Source organism: Corvus hawaiiensis, chromosome 9 (genome assembly GCF_020740725.1).
Source record: "Corvus hawaiiensis isolate bCorHaw1 chromosome 9, bCorHaw1.pri.cur, whole genome shotgun sequence".
Lineage (NCBI taxonomy): Eukaryota > Metazoa > Chordata > Aves > Passeriformes > Corvidae > Corvus > Corvus hawaiiensis.
Genome location: NC_063221.1, coordinates 30330930 through 30354094, shown reverse-complemented (window position 1 = coordinate 30354094; position 23165 = coordinate 30330930). Strand labels below are relative to the sequence as shown.

The window sequence follows — 23165 nt, the reverse complement described above, 5'->3', positions numbered from 1 at the left end:
GCCCATTTGAGCAGCAGCCTGTGGTGAGAACAGTGGCATCATCAATGTCAAAATCATGCTCCAGACCGCACAAACATAATTGACATTGACTAGAAAATCAGGAGGCTAAACACGAAACTAAAGATATGCCCTTCTTATTTGTTATGTGAATTTTTGGACCTTCTAGGGTTTGGATTGTCAAGCTTTGCACTGTCTCCATGAAGACCTGGATCTTGTTTTATTTTGTGCCAAGGCAGAGATTAGTGGCATGTTCAACCTCCAGCAGTTCCTGCCCTTGAGGTCTGAAGTCTGTTACAATGAGGACTTGCAGCACAGGCAGAACCAGAAGTTGGTGGCAAATCAGCTAAAAGCAGGAGGAAGAAATACAAGAAAAATAGGGAGAAATCTTCTGCTGTAAGGGTGGTGAGGCCCTGGCACAGGTTGTCCAGAGAAACTGTGGCTGCTGCATCCCTGGAAGTGCTCACAGCCAGGCTGGATGGGGCTTGGAGCAACCTGGGATAGTGGAAGCTGTCCCTGCCCATGCCAGGGGATGGAATGGCATTCTGTGATTCTGGGGTTCTTTGAAGAGAATATCCTTACTCCTCAAGATGTGCACACTAATAAACTTGAGCAGCTGATGGATTTGTTCAATATTTTAGTTTATAGATTTTGTTAAATACGATACAAAGGATAACAACAGTTTTCCCTATTTTCCATAATGCCATGTCTCCCTAAAACCTTGGCCAGGCTGGATTTCAGCAACTCTTATGGAAGATGCTCTGGCCTCTAGAGCAGGCTGGAGATGTACAACTTACTATCAATAAAAAAAGGTAAGCAAAACCGCTGCTAAATATGCACTTACATTTTCTTCACATACAACAGGACTTTCTTAACACTTTCAATCAAGAGTGGGAAGTAAGAACATCCTTTTAACGTGTCCATCCAAAAAGAGGTAAAATATAGATCTTTCATAGGCTATATATTTAAAAGAAGAAATGGTGCTTTTAAAATGGAATGTCCAATATCTGGTGACTAATGGATGACAAAGAGGCTGCAGGGTACTTTATTAAATGTCTCTAGAGACAAAGAAGTCAATTGCTACTCACCAAGTTGATTTACAATGATAAAGGTTTCTATTTGTAGGAACCTTGTTGGCTTCAGTCACCTCCTCTTGCATCTCAGGGCACATAGAAATTGAAAGCTTTGCTTTTGCAAGAGAAAAGAATTTTTCTCTGAGTTCGGCCTGACTGTATTTTTCTGGTTATCATGACAATCCTCTCAGACTAATGGGCTGACAGCCCCAGAACAGCTCTGCTATCTAGGAAGGGAATGATGTGACCTCCAAGAAGCATTATGTCATATCTGGTAGGAGCTTTATTGTTTTATTGATACCGTTCCCTGTGCTGAAACCATTCAAAAATGAAATAAAAGGCTTCTCTGCATTTATCAGTGGTGAGAGGGAAGAATGAACAGTTTCACCTGGATTGCCGCCAACAGAGGAGAGCAGCAAGGCTGGGACAGTGACTGAGGCATGTGATGGAAACACTCTGGGGTCACTGGCAAGGTGTCCTTGGAAGTCTGGTGTCTGTGGAGGAGATCAGGACCCCAGCTTGCCCAGCCAGAAATAATTTATGTTTCTCTGTCCGTACTTTCTTCTCCTGAGTTTTGCTTTCTCTTCATGGATTTTGGTGGCATAACCTACTTTAAAGCCCTAATTCTCAGCCTGTGCTTAGGACACCAGCTCGCATTTGCTCTGCTCTGTCCTGAACTCTCTATGGTGTGGAGTGCTCTGCACTTTCTGCATCAAGACACACTGTCCTGTGTCCAGAGTTCAGACGAGAAACTCTGTGAGTGAATCTCCTGCTTCCCTAAACCACTATACTGAAGAGAGGCTGGGAGTATTTTGTAGATAACCTTGTAATAACCAAGGTCAGAAGTAAAACAACAACAGATAAGAGAGATCAGAAATACAGCTGCTGATTGGCAAAGCTCTGTTGTTCCACTGCTTTGTGGTGTGGTAACAGCTGAGAGCACAGAACTACTAATTTGCTGATGCAACACCAAAGGTGGACAAAACAACTGTACTCGGGGCAGGCTAAATAAAGGAGCTGCAGCTTCAAAGGAAAGCATTGCAACATGAAACTTGTGATGGGCTTGTGAGGGTGTCAGTGTGACAGAAGCCCTGGGGTTCCCGACAGGATGCCCATTGATAGGAATAGCAAGGTCACGATGGATCTCGAGGATCCATCAATCACTGGAGCACAGACTGCAGGCACGGCATAGCTGGAGTGACACAGCCACTTCCATTGTGCTGGCAGGGCTGGGCTGCCTGGGCTCTCATGCCTTTAAAGGAGAACAAATTTTTACAGAAGGAGCTCAGAAATGTTGTAGCATGACAAAGGTGTGTTATGACTCATCACACCAGCTCTTGCCTGTGCTTCCTCCTATAAACCTACAGTAATTCGTGAAGCAGCTGAGTCGTCACTTCTTTGCCCTAAAGCTGACTAGCAGGTTAACAAGAGGAGATTATTTTAAGACCATCATTTTATAGGACGAAGGTATCAATTCTCTATCTTCCCATGGATAATCCTGTTAAAGGATAACATGATTTTAGGACAGTCCATTACAGAGGACAGTCTTTTCAGTCTTCTCTGACTGGTTTCTAAGTCCTTTATAGCTGCCTTCATGCAAAGAAAATGTGAAATCTCAACTTTCTATTCCAGCTGTTGAGCTACATTTCAGCTGATTTCACCAAAACATTGCACAGCATCTATATAATTTATTGGCAGTCTCAGTTTAACTCGATTATACAAATACACAGCTTGCAACATGCCCCACTTGCATTTTGGTGTGACATACATCAGTGCACACCAGCCAGAGGTGACCTGCCCCACCGCTGTATTTTTCTGCTGCTCTGCCCTGGGGTTTTACCTTCCCAGTATTTTTACAGAGCAATGTGTTATCTCTGCTGTTTTAAATGTGGGGAAAATGAGGAGCAAATGACTAAATGAGGACCCCAGAGTTGCTGTGAAAGGCAAGGATCAAACTCACATGAATCAGAGCAGTGGTAAAAAAATCAACAGTCTCCCCAGTTTGTCCTCCTTTCATTTTCACCAGAAATTCCCAAAGAAGGTGTTTATTGAAGAGGTTTCTAACTACCTCTTTAGTGCCCACCCATTCATTTTTTTTTGCTTTCTGTTGGGAACATTAGCCCACCAACAATGTATTTTGCTTTATGCCAAAAATTAACTACCTGCAGTCTTACAGGGGTCAGTGGGGCTCTCCACAAGCAGGCTGTCATTTTCACTTGCTTTGCTTTCTAGAAATACAAACTCGGTTCTTTAAATCCAAACAAGTCCAGTTCTTTCCTCAGGAAGAGGAAATACTTCTGCAACTCTTGTTGAAATTCAGGGGTGTTGTTTATATTTACTGCAACAGCATTTAGGAGCCTGAGGGATGGACCAGAAGCCTACTGGGATCAGTGCTGTACAAATACAAGATTAGGAATACTCCCTGCATTTAGTGATGCTGGGTAGGGACTGTGTGCACTGAAACATCATAAAATTCAAGAATGAGTATATTTTCACATATTAAACCACAATGAGCTGCAATAGAATCATTGTTTATAAATTACACTATGGTATCTCAATAGTGACAACTCCCTGCTCCTTCTCACCTTCATCTTTCAAAACACACATCTTGGTTGTTTACAAAGCACTTTCTCCACCCGGAAAAAACTCTAAGTTAATTTCTCCCATCTCTGTGAATAAATGATTCACTGCAAATTCTTCTCTCCAGCAAAGTCAAAATCTACGTGTGCAAAGGATTTCAACTCAATGGTAATATATTCTTGTCCCCTCTGGGGAATATCACTGATATTTTCTGAAGTAAAGAAGGAAGTGAATTCTTCTACTTCAGTTAATGCTTCAAACTATTCCCTCTTATTGAAATGTTCCTTCAAAGCAGAGACAGCTTATTTCCTCCAGAAACTGTATCCACCCACTGAAAGTTATTTCTCACCCTACATAAGTAATAGGAGATTTCCTACTTTTTGCCCACTTCTACCCCATAGATTTAATGTGTAAACTGGGAACATGCAGAATATATTGCTTGGCATAAGTCAGTGAAGTTTCATCTGCGAGAACACAGTATGAATTCAACCCTTGGCTGTTTGTACTAAACCACAGGGAGAATCTACCCTTAAGTGATGTAAAGTTCATAGGTCAGATGCAAACCCAAAAACTCAAGCCTGCAGAGCAGTGTTTAGGCTTGCAGAGCTCACATCTCGCTGAGTTGAGCCTCGTCCCAGGGCAATCACAAAGGGAGCACAGCACTCCCCTCTTGCTATGAGGGGCTCTCAGTATTTGGGGAGGATGCTGAGGTACAAATCCCCAATAAAAACATGGAGTGGGAAAGGAAAATATTATCTATTTCCCGCAGAAAGCAGAGGAAAAGTGATTGATGCTCTGGTAATGAGCATGTGGTGCATCAGGAGAGCATTCTCATATTTTACAGTTAAATGTTTTGTGCTCCTGAGTTGTGTTTAAACATTCACTTAAACTTCAGGTGTGAAGACCTGATATTCCTTGCTATGCTCTGCAATGAATCCCAGGATTCATTTCCGTAATCTCAGCGTCTCACTGATCTCAGCGCCACAACGGGTGAGTGAAATTTATACCATGGTTTGCCCTTTCAATTTCACACATTTCTGTGTGAACCTTGAGAGCTGGGAGGACAATTATTCTTGGTTCAGATGTGATTTTAATATTTCTCACTTTTTTTTTCCTCTTTTTTTTTTTTTTTTGGTCCATGGATCAGTTTATGTTCCAGATGATCTAGATCTTAAGCCATTGTTTTCTCATTGTCATGGGTCACGACTCTTGGATCATTTTAAATATGAGGAAAACTATATTGCTCTGAACATGGAAACACAGCTCCAAAAAATCTCTGCTAGGAGCAGAGTGACAGCCAAAGTTCTGATTAAATTCATGTCTTTGACCGGCTTCTGCAACCAATACAAATGGCTGTGAAATCTTTTCAGCAGGGTAATGGAGAGAGGAAAAGAGTTGGCTGTAAGTTCGGGAATTATTATTCTTATAAACCCATTCACACACCTATCACTTGGGACAAGTGAAGGGCCAAAGACGTGCCAAGCAATTACACAGCTACACAGGTCCATGCACAAGATACTCTGCATCACGTTGGCTGTAATTTGCGCTCACTACGTTGGCACAAGCTCCACCTGTGTCAGATGGTTACAGAGAAAACAACTTTTCTGGGAGACTAAATCCATCTCAACAGTGGCCAAGCCATGTCCCTGTTTTTGGAAGTCTGATTGGGAACAGCAGCATCTTTCAATTTGAAGAGGAAAAAAGATTTCCAGAACTTGCAGTAGTGAGATGCTCAGAGCCTCTTGGTGACACCAGTGTAACCACCCACAACTTCTAGGGGATTTAAGGAATAATATTCAGTCTTAGCTCTGACCTTAGCCGGATCTTTGTGTCCTGATGACAAATCATTTCTGAACAGTTTTATATTTTCCCTTGCTACTCGTTTCAGTTGAGAGAAACCAGATGAGTTTCTTTCCTAGCTCAGCTACAAAGACAACAGAACCACCTTTCTCAAATCAGTCAAGTTCGTGACAAAAAGGATCTCAGTAAAGCAGGAAGAGAAATCAAGCTCATCATTCATCTTTTACAATGTGTTTGCAGAGTTTACAACAGGGCTGATGTGGTGATGGAGTGACTCTTGGCCTTGTATGGCACAGTGTTCAATATTCATAGAATCAACCCTTTCTCATAGAATTCGTAGAATTAACCCTTTTTTCCTCTACTGCTGAACTGAAGACTACCATTCCCTGCCAAGTAGAATGGTCTCACTTCGTAATTTTTTGCCAATATTTTTGAAGTCTTCCTTTATTAAGTCTTGTAGAGGTGCAAAGTGCATCGTGACCATAAAAAAGATCACAGAAAAGGACACAGTAAGACACATGGACTTGTTCTTAGGGCTCCTGAAAAAATGCAGCTACATAGGTAAGGATTTGTCAGGACTTGACTTTGACTGAGGATTTTTTTTACAATAAGAAAAGTACAGTCAGTTACCCTTAGTGGGGAATGTGTGTTGACCTGCCTTGCCAGAAGCCAAGACACCAAACCAGAAGTGCTAAAGACGTCTCTGTTCCCTTGAGAAGGGTGTCTGTCCAGCTGCAGCACTGTCCACAATATTTACGGATCCAAGGGTTTTTAAGGAGTGTTACTGTGCTCCTAAAGACTTCCCTATTATTCTGGGGGAACTGTTTGTAGGCAGGACAGAAAAGCCCCTGTGCTTTTTGCTGTCCAAAGCCTGTAACTCTTGTCAGAGATTGCAATCTCGTGCTCCCAGAGCTGTGTCCTTGAAAATCAAGTCTCCTGTTGGACGAGGCTGCACAGACTTGGAGTAGTAGAAATAAGGCTATTCTCAAAATTAGTTATTGTAACCACATTGTTCCCCAGGACCATAATTGGCATGGTGCTGTAGCTGCTTTCTGCTATTTGCTTACCCCAGGAGGACAGAGAGCTCAGAGTTGCATCTCCCTCTCCCAATAATACCCTGTTTTGTGCTGCTGCTTCTGCTTTGCCATGGATCTGCCAAGTGCTGCAGGTGCCGAAAAACAAAGGTGAAAGCACCCATATGCTGCTTTCGGATCACAAAACCAACTCACAGAATCGAAAGCCCGAAAGGACCTGTGTTTTTTTTCTCCTAGGGAAACCTAAGAGGGAATCCACAGAGTTACATCCAAGTGCCAAGGCCGATGAAAGGATTTATTGTGAATGTCTTTTACAAGATTCCTTCCTTGTTGGAGATAGTTCCTTTGGGATTCCCCTTCATGATATTGCTAATCCCATCTATTCAAAATTTATGATGCACATTCTCTAGAATACCAAGATGACTTTTAAAACACAGTGTAGACAGGGTGCTTTGCTAGTTTTATAGTAATTTTCTTTTTCAGATTTCAGAACTCAGGCCTTTGCCGTACTCACAGGCTTCCTTCTGCAAACACAGAGCTGGAAACTCACTTTAATTTGTATGTGATACTGTGTTCAGTGCAAATATTTACCAATATTCCTTACAGATCTGGGATCTGGTTTTTGCCTGGAATCAGTCAAGCCAAGTCTCGTGATTGGATGGTAAAAGTAATTTTGTGTAAAAAGTGTGTGCGTGCAATTGTGTCTGCATTCACACCTGTGGGGTTTTTTCTGACTGTTTCTTCAGTCACTGGTTTAGGAATTAAAATTTCTTTGAAAATATTTTTGTCTTCCCACACACACAAAAAAACCCAACTGCAAATACAATTTCTCTCAGGTTTTAAAATCTTTTTAGTCATCTTTCTCTGTGTTTGTGACCTCCAAGCACTAGGAGAGTTACTCTGCAGTTCCCTGCTGTGTACAGGTAGGAAAAGAGACAAGAATGGGGCTTAGCTGCCCAAAACATCCTGTCCTGAGAATAAATAGCTTTAGTACATACGTGCCAGTTTCCTGGTCTCTGACTTCCTTGCTATTTACAGTGATAATATAGATGGGTCTTTCAAACATGTACCTGAATGAGGCAATAATAACAGGCCGGTAAAAGACAAGGCAATACTTTAACTCCAGTGAAAATCCCATACTGGGGGCTTTTGTTTTAAAATGCCATATTATGTTTTTCCCTGGAAAAGTTTAATTCAATTTGGTGCAATTAAGAAAAAATTCCAAGCAACGTATAAGTTACACAATGCCTTCTTTACATCAGATCAATGAAAAACAATCTTTGACAAGGTTGCCTTCAAAACACTACAGATGTACTTAGAAACTAGCATTTTTTCTCTCTTCTATTTGCAGGCTCCTTAAATGAAAAACACTTTATGGAATAGGGTCTCATTTTAGCTTGAAAATACAGATTTCTATCTTGTGTCTGAATCTCCGTGGTGCCTCCTGAGCACAGCAAGGACTAGTTCAGAGGACAGATCCAAACCAGCATTTTAGAAATATAAACCCAATCCTTCTGAGAAATAATCCATTCAATCCCTGAGAGTATCAGAAAAGACAGAAAAGTGATAGCAACAATAAGAAAAGCAAGAGCTGCTGTTATTAGTAGAGGACTGATACAAAGTGCACGTTTAAATGAAGCTCATTTAAACATGCTCTGGTTTAATTAGATTTAGTTTAACCACCTAAAAAAATCCCAGCAGAACTTGTGGCGGGGCTTGGGCTGCTGCTCCCTGCTGTGAGCCCACCTGTTTCTGCCAGCCTCGCTGCCCTGGCACTCGGAAAATCCCGGGGCTGGCTCTGCAGGCTGGGGCAGGTCGCAGGGACAGGCTTCCAGACTGCCTTGATGCGATGTTTGAGGGGGGAAAAAGTTCTTTTGAGTTAAAAAATAGCTTTGCCCATGATTTACCATGCTGAGAAAGCAGAGGAGCAAATGCTGCTAAGCATCTAACTTTAAAAGATGGGAAGAGACATGTAATTTTAAGTAGTTTTTTACACTCTGCAAAAATAGTAAAAACAACACTGTTTTAAGATAAACCTTCTCCCCAGTATAATAATCATGTATATATATATATATATATATATATATATATATATGAAATCATATATGTATATATCTATTCAATAAAACCCAAACCACACACAGAGATACAGCATATATTGGGAACAGTGTCTGTCCAGCTTTTGGCTGCGTATTTGAATGCAGGAAAGCTCTTCCCTGTGGAACAGTTTCCTTCCCAGGGAGTGCCCAGAGCCTGACCCGAATCCTGAGGAAGCAGCAGGAAGCACCTTTGGTAGCACAGAGCGGGCAGGCAGGAGGCTCCCGTGAGCCACAGGCAGGGAACAACAGGGGCTATTTCTACATAAACAAGCCCAGGATCAGCTGAAGTTGCTGTTCACTGGCAAATGAAAATAAAGAGACAATTCAGAATCAAAGGTGAGTCAAACAAAAAATATGTCCAATAAGAGGAGGCAGCCCAGACAATCAGTCAGATGCCAAAACATGTGACAGACCCAGAGGCAACTCCAAAACAACCAAACCAACTGCCTGTGAAGTCTGCCAAGGAGCCAGATGCTCCTGCTTAAAAATATCTTCCGCTGCCTTGGCATCTGCATTTTCTGCCTGCCGTCAAAAGAGGAGGGAGGGGAAAATGGGAGAGCAGAGCGGGAGTAGGGGTGGGGGGCAGCAACTAATAATATTTTTGCCATTTTCATTCTAAGTACTTCTGATTATTCATTTGCAGTTTGTCATCATGTCACCGGAGAGCAAAACAAAACCCCAGCCTGGCATAGGCTGGGAAGGGAAAAACAGGCAAAGCCCTCTATTGCAGAATGGAAAAAATGAGGGGAAAGATCCAGTAATTCCACTTTGCTGTGAGTGGCACATTCCTGTTAAGGTGATAAAAAGCTGAAACTGCTGGAGTTGGCAGTTTACCACCTGGGAAAGCACCAGTGTGCCCGCACCCAGATGGAGCTGGGGACAGGGTGCTGCAGCCTGCACACATCCAGGGTGTCCCTGAGGTGCCCCGTGCTGTGTGGTGGGGACGAATAGGGAGTAAGTTGTACTGAATCAAAATATTGCTGCTATTAACCACAGCAGCACGTTTGGGGTCACAGAGGCTGTAGGTGTTCAACAGGGGCTTAAAACACACTTCATATAAACTTAATGAATGAAGATACAAATTTCTGTTACTGTAGTTGTTGATTAAAACTGTTAAATAAAATACATGTATTTAAAAAGTAGATTATTCAATAGGCAAAAGTCAAAGTAAAGCACAGTCAAAAGGAGAGAATTTGTGCAGTTACTGGAGGAACTGTTATGCAAAAAGTATTATCATGTTTCACTTGTGTTGAAGGGCTTCCCCTCTTCTATGAAAAAGTTTTCAAAGGTGAGAACACCCTTCAGAAATTAAATTACAAACCAATTTTGGTTGTGTTTCTTGATTCCTTGAGCAGGAATCAGGAATCCTGCATGTGGTCTGTCCCTCTGTCACTGAAATGATCAAAGCAATAAGTGTCTGTGCTTCGAGGTGCCAGATGTGTCCCTCACTGCTCCATCCCAAGCAGAGCTGTGCTCCCAAAGGCAGAACTGTTGGAGCAGCGGGTTCTGAACAAGACCAGGAATACAATACTCTGTTGGAGGGTGGCTTTACCTGAAAAGAGTGTTTGTTTTTGTGAGATAGAAATCAGAACATTATCTTTCTTCTGGGCTGCCTGGGTTGGGTTCTGAGTCAGGAGGGTTTGGGACACCAGTGCGTTGGGCACTGCCTTGTATCGACACAGTTCAAAGCCAGAAACCTGGTATTAAATGAGCGCCGTATCAGAGACCATCACAGCCTTTTAGAAAGCAAACAGCACTGGAGGTCAGACCGGGCACGGCCGGGATAAAATTGCACCCCATAAAAGTCTCAGAAAGAGCAGAGAGATTCCTTTGTGATGTTTGACTCATTTTCCCACTCGGATGCGTGGCGAGGCTCGGCGGTGTTTGTTTCAGGGCAAAGTTTCGCGCCGGCTGGTCGCCGGCAGAGAGGGTGAGCTCTGGGCTCGCAGCTTCTCTCGCAGTCCCTCGAGCAATCTGGCAGCCGTGGGGCTGCCACCACCTTCTCTGCACTGAAAGGTTCAGCTCCAAAAATCTGCGCTACACCTTGTAGCCTAAATTTTGCATACAGAACCCATTTGCAGGGAAATGCAATCGCAGTAAATAAATAAGTAACGGGAGCCAAACCGGCAGCGTGGTGAATCGGCGGAAGAATTTCAAAGAAATTGAAAGAACTTGCGGTGACGAACGTTTCGTGCGAGTCTGGTACTGAGATTGTAAGAATTTTGCATGTCTACATCAACTGACTGATAGCAAAGGAGTTTCTAGTCCCCCTCATGGCACACACAAATGTCTGTTAAAGACATAAATATTTAAAAACAACAGCTAGACTAAGAGGGTTAGCTTTCATTTCATCTAATTTGGCAAGCATTAGCTACACCCACCAGAAATCATTTTATTTTGTGTAATTTAATAGCAGATCTATTGTAGCATCGCAGTTTCTGACATGCCGAAACAAATCAATGTGGCCTTTTTTTAAAGTTGAGAATTAATACAAGGCTGTATTTCAAATGTTAGATGGAAATCAATGAAGATGAAAACCTTTCTGTGTTATTCACTTATTTTCATCCTCTGCTGCAAAGTTTATTTGCCTTCCTGCATGCAATACAGAGACTTTGATCCTTGTTCAAATATCTCTGATTTTTTACATCCCTCATGTTTGATCTGGTTGTCAGGTGAGAGTTATTGGCAGAACTTGTTAGAATTACACCTGCCAATAGCAGCATACATGGTAGCAGCATGAAATAATATAAACTGTACTGTGCATGCCCTTTGGAGTCTTACACAGCAAAATAATATTCCCACAGAAATCAATCTGAGATTTTAATTTATTAAACCTTCTCTCTCTTCCTCCCCACCTTAAAGGGATAGATGGTGATACGGAGGGAGAAGCGAGATAACATCAAGTAAAGCAGGTTTCGAATAGTCACAGATGACCTTCGCTATATTCGTTTTGCAATTTTGAGTGGATTAGAGGAAACTAATGATGGCTTTAAAATGAGCTTTTGGATAAAGCTTGGGAAACTAATCATTACAAATCCACTACTTAAGAGAACAATTCTGTGTAGCACACTGCAGCTTTAAAACATACATGTCTTGTTTTCTTTCCTCCTCTCAACAAGCTTATTTTGCTTTCACTTATTCCAGTCTTCTTATAGGAGCCCAGTGACTGTTTTCATTTTCTGCCATGCCTTTAAATTTAAGGGAGCCTATTTTTTTTGCCTGGTGTTGTCCTTACAGTGCCTTTTGCATTTAGTTTAGGACTCATAGAGTTAACAGACTGGGAGAGAGAGAGAGAGAGGAAAAAAACCCAACCACTTGCATTAAGCCTGAAGCCTGTCACCTTTTCTTGGCAATTACACTGCTAATGGCTGGGTCCCAAGCAAAGTGGCAAAGAATATCTCTTCTCACGTTCCCAACTCACAGTGCATTCCCAAATACCAGATGGTGTTTTTGGAATCCGTTTCACTATGTTTGATATGACAATACTTTTGTATAATGTTAAATTATATATAACTATTTCAAATAGCTGATACCAGAACAAGGCTAGAAAAGGAATATTAGATGCAAGGAGAAAGAGAGAAACTGAAGACTGAGGGTTTTCGTCTCCTCCTGTTGTATCTCGTGTCTCTCAGATTTTTGTGTAATTTGAACAAAAGAGGAAATAAAAGTGGTCCAACAGACTAGCTCTCACAGTGGTACTATACAGAAATGGTGTTGCTTCCTCCCCAGAATTTGGTGTACATCTTAGGCTGCCTGCCAGCTCTACAGGAGGCAAGTGCAAGATCATAAATAGTGCAGAGAAAGCAGGAAAAAAGAAAAGGGGGAAAAAAACTCAGTCACGAGTAAAAAAGTCCCACCATTTTCCTTGCAGATTTTTCCTTGAAATCCTAAGAAAAACAAGTGCCAGAAAGTTCAGGAGAGGTAAACTGGTACATCTCCATTAACCTCAGGGGAGCTGTGCCAGCTGACAGGGGCATTTGGCTCAAGATATTTAAGTTGAAATAACTTGGATCTATGGAGCAAGTCATCGATACATCCTACTGAAGGCGAATCCAATCTCGCTTGCCCAAATTAGTGATTCCAGTTTTATATTAACACTGATGGGCTTACAGGAGTTGGAAAATACCCATTGGAATCAGGCCTGCAGATTTAGTTGCAATGCAATTCATCATGCCTGGAGAGAAGAAGAGAAGTAGCTCAGCCATTCCTCAGGAGACAGCCAGGACCTCAGCTTTAGGGAGGACAAAGGTTTTCCTTTTGTTGGCTCCACTACAAAAAATTTCTTAAGAACAGGAAGAAAATGCACTACCGAGGAAAAAAGTATTCAGGATATTCAGTGTCCCGCCGGTCGGACAGTGATGCCATTTCCATTATCAGAATCCCTTCCTTTAAACACTGATTAGTTTTATGATTTCTAAACTGAAATTGTTTATTCTAATGTACCCGGGAACCTTTTTTTTCCATCCCCGTTTCTGCTCAAGGCACACTTTAACAACCAGCAAGCTTTCAGGATAAACGCTTACCAACAAAAGCACCTCCCGAGCCTAACTACAACATGAATATTGAAGCTATAAGGACACAACTTCACAAGTAATTTGTCTAGTTGAATCAGTTTTGTTTCTGCATATGCCAGAAACCTGTCCAAGTGAAGGTTTCATTCATATGTCTACACACAAACAACTTACCACATAAGTACTTACTTTTTACACAACAAAATACTGATTTTTCCCTCTTGATTACTCACACTGCCAGCATACAGTAAAGATTATCAACCCCTCAAAGGATCATACAGATCCAGTGACTACTACATAATTAACAATAACTTGTAGTAATGCAATTTAAGAGTCTTTTTAATGGGCATAGATGGCAGAATGTATAGCCCATCTTTCTTTGTCATCCTAGAAAAGGGGCCCCATGCGGAGCTGCTGGTTGCTGAGTGATGCTTTGTAGTCTGTACCAGACAGTTGCACAGTACCAGCTGCATTGGCAGGTAGCCGAAGTGCAAAGAGATAGCTGCCAAGCTATGCTATACAAAGGCAGCAGTGCCAGAGAGAAAGGGACCTTTGCATGAAGTCACCTTTGACCCTGAAGCCAGCATGGATCCCATATTCATCAATTCCAGACAATTGCATCTTTCATTCCACCACAAACTATGATTAGAAAGGGCCCGTTTGTGATAGTGATTGTTAGTTTACAGTTCCCAGAGATTGGATTATTTAATCTTTAGTTCTGTTGGCAGCAATATTTTCCCTAACCTTTGGTAGTGGTGTGCCAGTGATAATCTAACATATGTATATAGGGAGATACACACACACATACACACAGGCACCTCCCTTCCCCATCAAAACTGGGTGAAGAGAGAGGAATGCACAGCAAAACCACAGCTCACAAAATTCACTTTGTTTGGCAATCACTGTGCTAATGTACATTTTGAGAATTCAGCCTTGAAAGTGCGGAACACTCTGCGTGCAGCAGCATCTCAACTTCTGCCCACAGACCCGACTTTCCTGCAGTTCTTTCTGCTTGATGGGAAAGCTTTTGCTTTAGAGTTTTCAGATTATCAAAGGCATTGCTTTTGCTTTCAACTGCAGATTAATTTTTTTTTAAAAATCTATAAATATTGACTTCTTGTAGCACATGAAAAAAGAAGTACTTAAACATTTTAAATGGACTCATGAGAAAACCACCAATGACAAACAAACCCACTATCTCAGGGGAGTGGGGGGAGACAGTGCACGGAATAAAAGCAGCAGGGAAGCGTCTAGGCCTGGTTCCTTCCTCTGCTCTCCTGTGTATTCCAGCTTTGATATTGTGAGTCCTATTGAAATCCGTGACAGAGCTCACAAGGTGCATGTGCCTGTCAGCACTTGGATCTCAGTAAATGGGTCTTCAACAGTGAACTGCCCCCTATATCCCTCCCAAATCTCACCTAGCACTTCCTCAAGCAATAAAACAAGTTACACAATCAACATGTAGGTAAAGAACATAAGGTGCCTGAGAATATAACTCTTAACGACAATGTTCCATAGTGTTTAGCAGAAAAAAGGGTAAAAATGCCACCAAAATCAAGTGAAGAACTAATGTTTGCAATTGGAAATGGAGAGAAAAGGGAAGGGGGGAAAAAAAAAAGTGAGTCTATAAAACTTTCATGAAAATCTTTTTTTGATCTGCTCCTTTGGTCTGATCTCAGAGGTGTTGGCCAAAGGGAAAAAATCCTTCTACCTGAAGGCTGGCCGTATTGTGCTGCACCTGACTTCTGGCTCACATGCGAGACCGTCTGTTCTTTATTTTCACTCTGTATGAAGCTAATGGAATTTGCAGTTGATTAACCTCAAATCTGGAGTAATGATCCAGCCTGGGACTGCAGCTGGCAATGCTGGGGCTATTTGTACTTCTTAACTGAGTAAGACAGCAACAAGTGTAGTGGCACAGAGGTAAAGATCCCAGGTAGATGGGTGAGTGTCAGGGGTGCGATAAAAGGAGGTGAGAACATGACCTGAGAGTGCAGACACTGTCCCCACTCCCCATGAAGAGGCTGGAACACCAACTCTTAGAAAAATTAATCACGAGATAATACAATAAGAAGTATATGGCAACAATTATTCAATTTTATTCTACAGAGGACACTCAGACCACAAGATTTACCCTTCCTGCATAATGAATCCATGTATTAGTAAAAGGTCAACTGTTGAGGAACAGCTTCTTTAGAAAAATTAGGAGCAGAGGATCCTAAAACTTCTCTACAACTTCTGTTTGTGTGAGGGAAAGCAAAGTCTTTGTTAGATTGGCACCTCAAAATAAAATTCAGAGAATTACACTGTATTATTTGTGTCTATTTATTTGTGCCAATTAATGATTCTGTCTGAAATATGAAAAATAGCAGCTGAATTGCTGCCGATAAACACCACCAGAAAAGAATTCAAGCTTTTTTTTTTTTTCCTTAATAAGTGAATTTCTGTTTTCTCCTTCACAATTGTTCAAAGCTTCAATGAACAGAGCTACACAAACGTGCACCAAACCTCGGAACTAATTTAGTTTAGCAAGTGCTTCACACATCTTCGTTTACTGAACAATGTTACTTTCAAATCACGACAACATTCTTCCTTCCTCGCCTCATGACTAATACAGTGTTATTCAAGCTGCTCCTCTTCAGACACTTTAGATCTTTACAAATCTTTTCCCCAGCTTTAGCACCTGATTTCTAATTAAAATTAAACTGAGAAAGTTCCTTCCACTGATGCAAATCCTGCAACCCCAGGCCAGTAACAGGCATTACACTATTTTCCTTCCGTGGTTTTGTTTGGAAGAAGAACTTCTACAAAGAGATGGGTAAAATGAGCTGAGATGAGCTGTGCTTGGTCCTGAGCTCTTACACTGCTCGTTGGATAAATGTCTTAATGTGATCTAGTGAAAACAATTTTTCACTCTGAGGAAGATCATTCTTCCCATCCTATACAAGTCTTGTCAAATTAATGACTACCAGTGGACTTTCCTAACACTGCATTACTGTCTGTATTTTATTTATATATCGTGCATGTAAATATACATGTGCACACGCACACACACACGCACTGTGTGTACTATATGTCAACAACTAATCAAAAATTGTTTGCCCACAAGCATATGTGAAAAATTCATCTAAATAATTGTACATTTAATTTTTAATGAAATCCCAGTAATCCACACAATTTACCAAAATCCTACTTAATATGAAACAGTGGCATGCACAGAGATGCCCGAGTCTTACACAGTGTGAGCATTTGTACCACTTCAGGCATCCTCAGTCAAGATTTATTAAAATATTATCTTGATTTGGAGATCACTGCTTTTACTTGTGTGCAGAGTGAAGAAGCATATGCTATATGAGTAACCCATAGTGTTTGGCTTAAAGGCAAAATAAAAGTCAGCAATAAATAAACAGCAAAAAACAGACTGCTGGGAGATTGAAAGACTGTCTTTACTGTCTTTAGTTCCCTAATTCTGCAAACCCTTATTTTCACGAGTAACTTTAATTAAAAAAAAGCAAGTACTGCAATTATATCAGCTACAGATAATTTTGAAAACCCATTAATTATCATCTAACGCCCTTTCTGAGGTGAGTTTTCTTATTCTGCTCCATACAAGGGGAGGATGAGACACAAAGAAATTCAAGTGATAGTTTTGGCAGACATGTACAGAAACCAAGGGAAACACATTGCACATCTGCTTGTAAGAACACACATTTAAGAAGGCACCTGCATTTTGCAGGTGCAAACACCTACAGCATACAAACAATTCCACACCAAGTTCATGCACACCTGTCCCAGAGTGTGCACCCAGAAAACTCGTTAGAACAAAGGAACCTGCAGCCATACATGGGAGTGCAGGTGTTTGATTTTTTCAATCCAGAGTACATGAACAGATGTTTGCATCACATTGAAGTTGTCACCATCCTCAAAACTCTGCAGCTCTGTTCTTCCACCCTTATCAGTCTGTATTTCTCATGTTCCAGAAAGCCTTGTCTCACACTGCTTTTCAGGGTACATGTGTTTTGTCTCCAGCCCCTTATCCTGTTGCAAGAAAAAATAGAAGTCCCCAGCCCATCTATCTCTGTGTTTTTAGGCAGATAATAACTCACTTTTTGTCTAGATAAAACATTTTTTTCACTAGGGTTTTGTGCTCTTCCCAGTCTCTCTGCATTTCACTATTGCAAAGGTCTTGGGGTTTATGAAGTACCAGTTCCGTGATCAAGGAGTAGATTCAAAAACTGAGGCAAGTAAGAGAAAGGTAGACTGCACCGTTCAGAGATGGGAACAGCTGGTTCCAGAAGGGAGAGGTTAAGGTGCTATGGAACCACACTTTGTCAAGCTACAAGTGGGAGACACCAGGATGCAGGGGTGTGGGACATGATCAGTGGAGCATGAGGCTTTTCTGAATCCCTGTGCCACAGGGGCACAATGTCAGCCTGGTTTTCACATTTTTTTCCCCCTTGTTTTCCTTTTCTCAGTTATCACCAGGTAGAGTTTGCAGCAAAGTTCCCTAAAACATTCTCTGAAATTCTGGAAGTGAGCAGATGCAATCAGAAATGCTTGCACCGCTGGTCATGGGGGACATCTCGTGGAGCTGGCACAGAGCCTTGCTTTGTTCAGCCACTGCTGCTGTCCTGTGGCTCTTTGGCTTCCTGCTATGGAGTTACCTCAGTGCAGAAGAGTTTGGGCCAAAGAGGAGCTGCTCTGCAATTCAAACCCTACCCCTGCATCTGAAGAGAGGAAAATAAACCACAAAGTTGTCTGTGCAGTGGTCCAGTTACTGGAGGACCAGAGCAGTTGGGAGTCCATATATTACTGAATGGCATTTTAAGTAATGGAAAAAAACTTCAAGGAGTGAGTGAAGAAAGAGAAAAAATCCCATCCTGTGGTTCACTTCCTCTGCTCAGGTGTGATCTCTTGGCCACTGCTCTTCCTAAAGCCAGGAAACATTCTCAGATCACAGTCTGCCCTCCCTCCAGTCTCCTTTACAGCGCTGGTACTGAGCACCCACTCTTTGATCCATCCTTTCCTTTCTGTTCTTTACACTTTCAGGTCTTGACACAAACTTATGTTAGAAATTACCAAAAGTCACTGCTTGCCAGAAGCCAAGCCTTCACCGAGGGTTTCCCACCATTATAAGCCTCTGTCCTCCTCCTACATGCCCTCATACTTCCCGGCAAGGTATTTCTCCCATTTGTCTGTGGAAAACTTAGAAAACTTCATTAAGAACAAAAAGAAAGGGTGCCCATAGAAAAATAACAAATTTCAACAAATCTACATATCTCCGTAATGAAAAAGTTGCACCTTGTAAAATCAGGTGAGACAGTTATAATTTGTAAAAGAAGTTACTATTTTCTTTAAAATTTTTTGAGAATTATTCATTGATTTTTGAACAAGAGGGAAGCCCTTGTGAGTATTAAATAGTGCCTTATGATAATTTTCTTCCATGCACATGGCAGAGAGCTGATTTCCTTCAGAAACCAAGGTAAAAGGAGAGGAAGCAACAAGTCCTAATTTGTCTAAACTGTAAGTCCTCATTAGCAGCAGATCATGAATAAAGTTGACTTCTACTTGTGTTTCCTTATAATCCTTGAAAACTCATACTGTTTGTGCTCTTATAAAACCCTAGTGATTCACCTTTCAGTCACTGCCCTAAATAACCCATTTAACACATTCTTCTTAACCTACTCTTTCAAATAAAATCACAAAAGAAAATTTCTGGTAAAAAAAACCCCGGCAAAGAGAAGCGCACACGCACGTTGTCTCTATTTGTTCCTGAAAGTAAGTATAAATATTGACTGAATGATCAAATGAAACAGATTTTTTCTTTTCTTACTAAACACAAAAGGTTAACTTGGGTCACTTTGGAATACTCTTTATATTCCCTTGACATAAACCAATAAGACATGCTCTACTTTACATTTTCTTTACCAGTGTATTTCCATGCCGAATCAGGTCCAGACTAATTGAATTCTGGATTTAAAAAACATATATGGAAAAACTCCCCTCTAATTTACTCACAGACTCTCTCAGTTATGGAAATACCCTGTCAGTGACCATGTATGCCCTGTGTCTTTTGAGTTAGCCGTGTTTAAAGCAGAAAGGCCTATTTGAGAGCACTGTTTGTGCTCTTAATTTCCACACTGCTCCTATTGACAATCTCAATCCGTGTGCGACTCCAATTGGGTTGTGAAATTAATATGGCTGTTTGCGTACATCAAGGGCAACCTGCACTCCTTTGAAAGCAAGGGCATTGCAATTATGGGTAGTAAGAGCCTACAAGCTTATAGTGCCATCTGTACTATCCAACACTTCCACCCATCCCTACTTGTATTGCTAACTTTGCGTTTCACAGCCTCTGAAAAAAAAAACAAACCACCAAAGAACAACAGATACGCTTATACAGGCAAAATATTTTGAATCTCACTCCACTAGTCAACACATCTATTTAATCTGTTCTAATGATTTTTATCTTACTGAGAATTACTCTTCATTAATCTCTACGGAAAATAGATCCAGAGATCTCCATTGCAGTGAATGTAAGGGCTAAAACCTTTGTGTAAAAGAGCTATCGCAGGTTTGTGCAGCACCTGATCCTCACTCAGCCTGGCTTCTCCTGCTCCAAGATCAGTTGAATTTCTTGGGAGTATGTCAGGGCCTCTGCTTTTTGTGGGTGGATGAAGTATGAGCGTATTCCATGCGCTAAGTGTTTGTTTGAACATGTACAAAGAGTTCGAGCACCTGAAATGAGCTCTGTAATTATTACCTGCAGCACTTGTGCAAGAGGTTCCTAGTGACACTTATGGAAAAAACAAAGATAATATCAGTCCATGCTGTTATGAACCAGAATATTTTTCTTCAAATATCAATGAAGAAACAACTCTATTCATCCTGAAATAATCTTTAAATATTAGTCAGTGTGAGTGACCACACCTGAGGGAGCGGGATGTTTCAAGCAGCACAGTGAGATTCTTTTCACTCTGGGATTAAAGCATGGGAACCTTTTAATAAACCAAGAGCATTACCTTTTTCCTCTCATATGAAGTTAAGGAAAGCAAATATCTATTTCCTTATTTGTAAAAAGTTTCAGATTGTTTGTACAGAAACTAGTGGGACTTTTGCAGCAAAAAGTTTCAGAATATTCTTTTATTTTCATCTTTGTTTCCAATTACTCCGAGTATTAGTGGGGAACTTGCCAAATGTTTGAAGGCCAGACTGCCAGAAACCATCGCAAGCATCCCAGTTCATTTAAAGATCCACTCCTGGTGTTTAAACTGGAGTACATGATTAGTCTGGCAGCCCCCGGGTTCAGATCGGTAACAGAGATGTTACACCTTTCAAGTAGCGTCTATCCTTTCTGGTTTTCAACACAGTTTTGAGACTTTCAGATCTCAGTCCAGTGTGTAAAATTAAATGATGGTGAGTGGTAGCACAGAGACACCTCAGGTACAGCACGGACTGAGCTTGCAAGTTCTCCTGTTCATCCTTCACAACACAGACCCTCCAGATCATGCTATTACTGGCTTTTCCAACTATCACAATGATTTCATAACCAGGGACATGATGAGCTCTGGAAATAAGACATGGGGATCACCAGCAAGAATGAGCTGGCCCTTAAGGGGACAAAGCCGTGCCCTTCCTCGCTCTCCACCTGGTGACACAGCTACCTACACAACGTGCTCCTCCCGGCAAACACTGAGTGAGGACGTCACGTCTCCGGCTCCTGGCTCAGTGGGCACCACTGGGAGCCCAGACAAGGTTTTTTGGATAAACAGGCTTTTCTCTCCAGCCTTTCCTCAGACCATCCCACAGCTACAGCGTCGTGTCACAACAGATGTGAAAGTTTCTGAGGGGAAGAGGGTTGAACAAGGGTTAACATGGCGCATTCTCCTCTTACTAAAACGATGTCATTTCCCTCCCCCTCCCCGAAAGTATCTGTTGCTTGGTTGTTTACATACTGAATTTAAAATCTATGGTATAGACCTGCATGACTTAAAATTGAATGAATTCTCATACCTGAAGACATTTGTGCAAATTTAATTTAAACTTCCAGTGCTTCAGTGTTATTAAAAAGTATTGGGTTTTACCTGCAAACAACCCATTTTCCCAATTTTCTGTACTTTCTCCAGGAAAATAAAGACTAAGAAAACAGAAGTACTGATACACTGTAGAAATTGTCCCAATGAGTTTATAACCCAGTGTGAGTTACACAGTACTGATAAGTAAAGGAAGTTCAACCAGACAGTTTAATCCTCCAATTTCCTGTCTTCTAATCAGCCACTGACTCCTCTGGCTTTAAATTAGAAACATTCATGGCAATATTCAGGACAGGTGAAGGAAAGAGAGTAGAAAACAACTAGGACAAATACTTGTAAGCAAGAGGAGGCCACATATAGAAAATGAAGACGATATAAAGTATGTGTAATGATGCACTGAAGTGTTTAAGCTATACAGAGAATTTAGCAACTCTGACAGAGAAGGAATAATTTTATTAAAAATATTTATACAGCAGCTGAGCAACGTATGAACATACAAGAGTTACTGTATAAAACAAAGGAAATCCATGCTGCAGTGTTACACTGTTCACACTTTGTTATTTTTATAGGGGCAGGAGCAGGATAATTATTAATACATGTATGCCTTTTGATATACCATAAATCATAAGTAAGAAGCACAAATCAGCAAAGCCATGAATGGTTCAACAGCATGTAGGGATTACCATGATAAACTTGGACTGAGAGTGTGTACAGATACGCTCAGTGATTTAAACAAAAAATACTTTTGAGTATTTTGGCAGTGCCAATTAACTTTCCATATGATGAAATTAAATATTTATTAGATGCGCCATCATTTTTATTTTCATTTGGGATGAGATTTATAGTGAGGATTCTATTAATTCTTAATTGATGGAAATGCTAGCAACATTCTGACATTTTCATATTTTTTTTTTTAATTGCATGAATTACCTGAGCAATTCCAGCTATTCCTCTAAAAAAACAGAGCACAGGGGTGTGGAAGAAAAGTAGTCACTAAGAGCTTCAGTGAAAAAATGATGTTGAGTTAAAAACCTTTAAAGGAACTAAATGACCATTTTAAGTCTAGTCTGACTATTTTTAATAAATTCTGGTTTTACTCATGGCATCTACAGAAAATAAAGGCATTTACACCAAACTGTGAATCGAGAGTGGGATAGTAAAATTAGGAAATAATTATTTTGGAAATGACTGGAAGATCTGCTCTAACTGTCGTGTTCAATAAGAGCAGTTTGCTCATATAAGGATTCATTTGAAATGGCTTCTTATTTATTAATGAGGCTTTTTTTTCCCCTTCAGATGTTCCACAGAGAGAACAGTTTGGGGGTTTGAAACTGTTTGGACATAACAGTTTGGAGATAACTCAAATTATGGGTCCAGATTGGCTCTCAGTTACTCAGGTGAGCAAACCTGGAGTCGCTCTGCTCCTCCCAACACAGCGACTCCAGGCTGGTGGCAGCATAAACCTTGAGCAGAATTTGGCCCAATTTGGGGTCTTGAGTTTTGTTTTGCCATGGAGGATTTTCCTCCAGCATATACCTTTGCTGCACATCTATTTCAATAACCCCGTGCAAAGGAATTTTGCAGACAATCCCTTATTAAACATATTATAATCACATCATACTGGCTTGCTAGAGCAAATAATTTAAAAAAAATAATCAGCTTGAAATAAATGTTTATAAAAGTAGCACAGCTGCACATATTTGTTACAAATGCAAGACAGAGTACTGAAACTTTTCTATGACTAACCCTTTAGTGTCTCTATGACAGCACCAAATTTGAATTGAAAGTGCCAATGATAACAAAATAATGATAATTTTTCCAACAAATGCATGTCATATCTTCAGGCTCCTATATCAGTTAAATTATTTGCTATTATATATATATATTTTAAAAATAAATATAACTCCTTCTTACACAAATTTACAGCATTCGGGGGAAATTTTATGCTAAACTGTCACATTACAATATAGACAAAATAACTGTTTCTGCATTTACTTGATTAAAGCATAAAAAAAAGTAGATTAGGTGTAAGAGTGCC

At 40.8% G+C, this 23165-nt stretch overlaps 1 protein-coding gene across 10 annotated transcripts in view; it reads right to left on the bottom strand.

Annotated features, from left to right (window-relative positions):
* Positions 1–23165, bottom strand: part of NFIA (nuclear factor I A) — a 350608-nt gene that overhangs the window by 323928 nt on the left and 3515 nt on the right. The gene's annotated exons all lie outside the window — the stretch shown is intronic.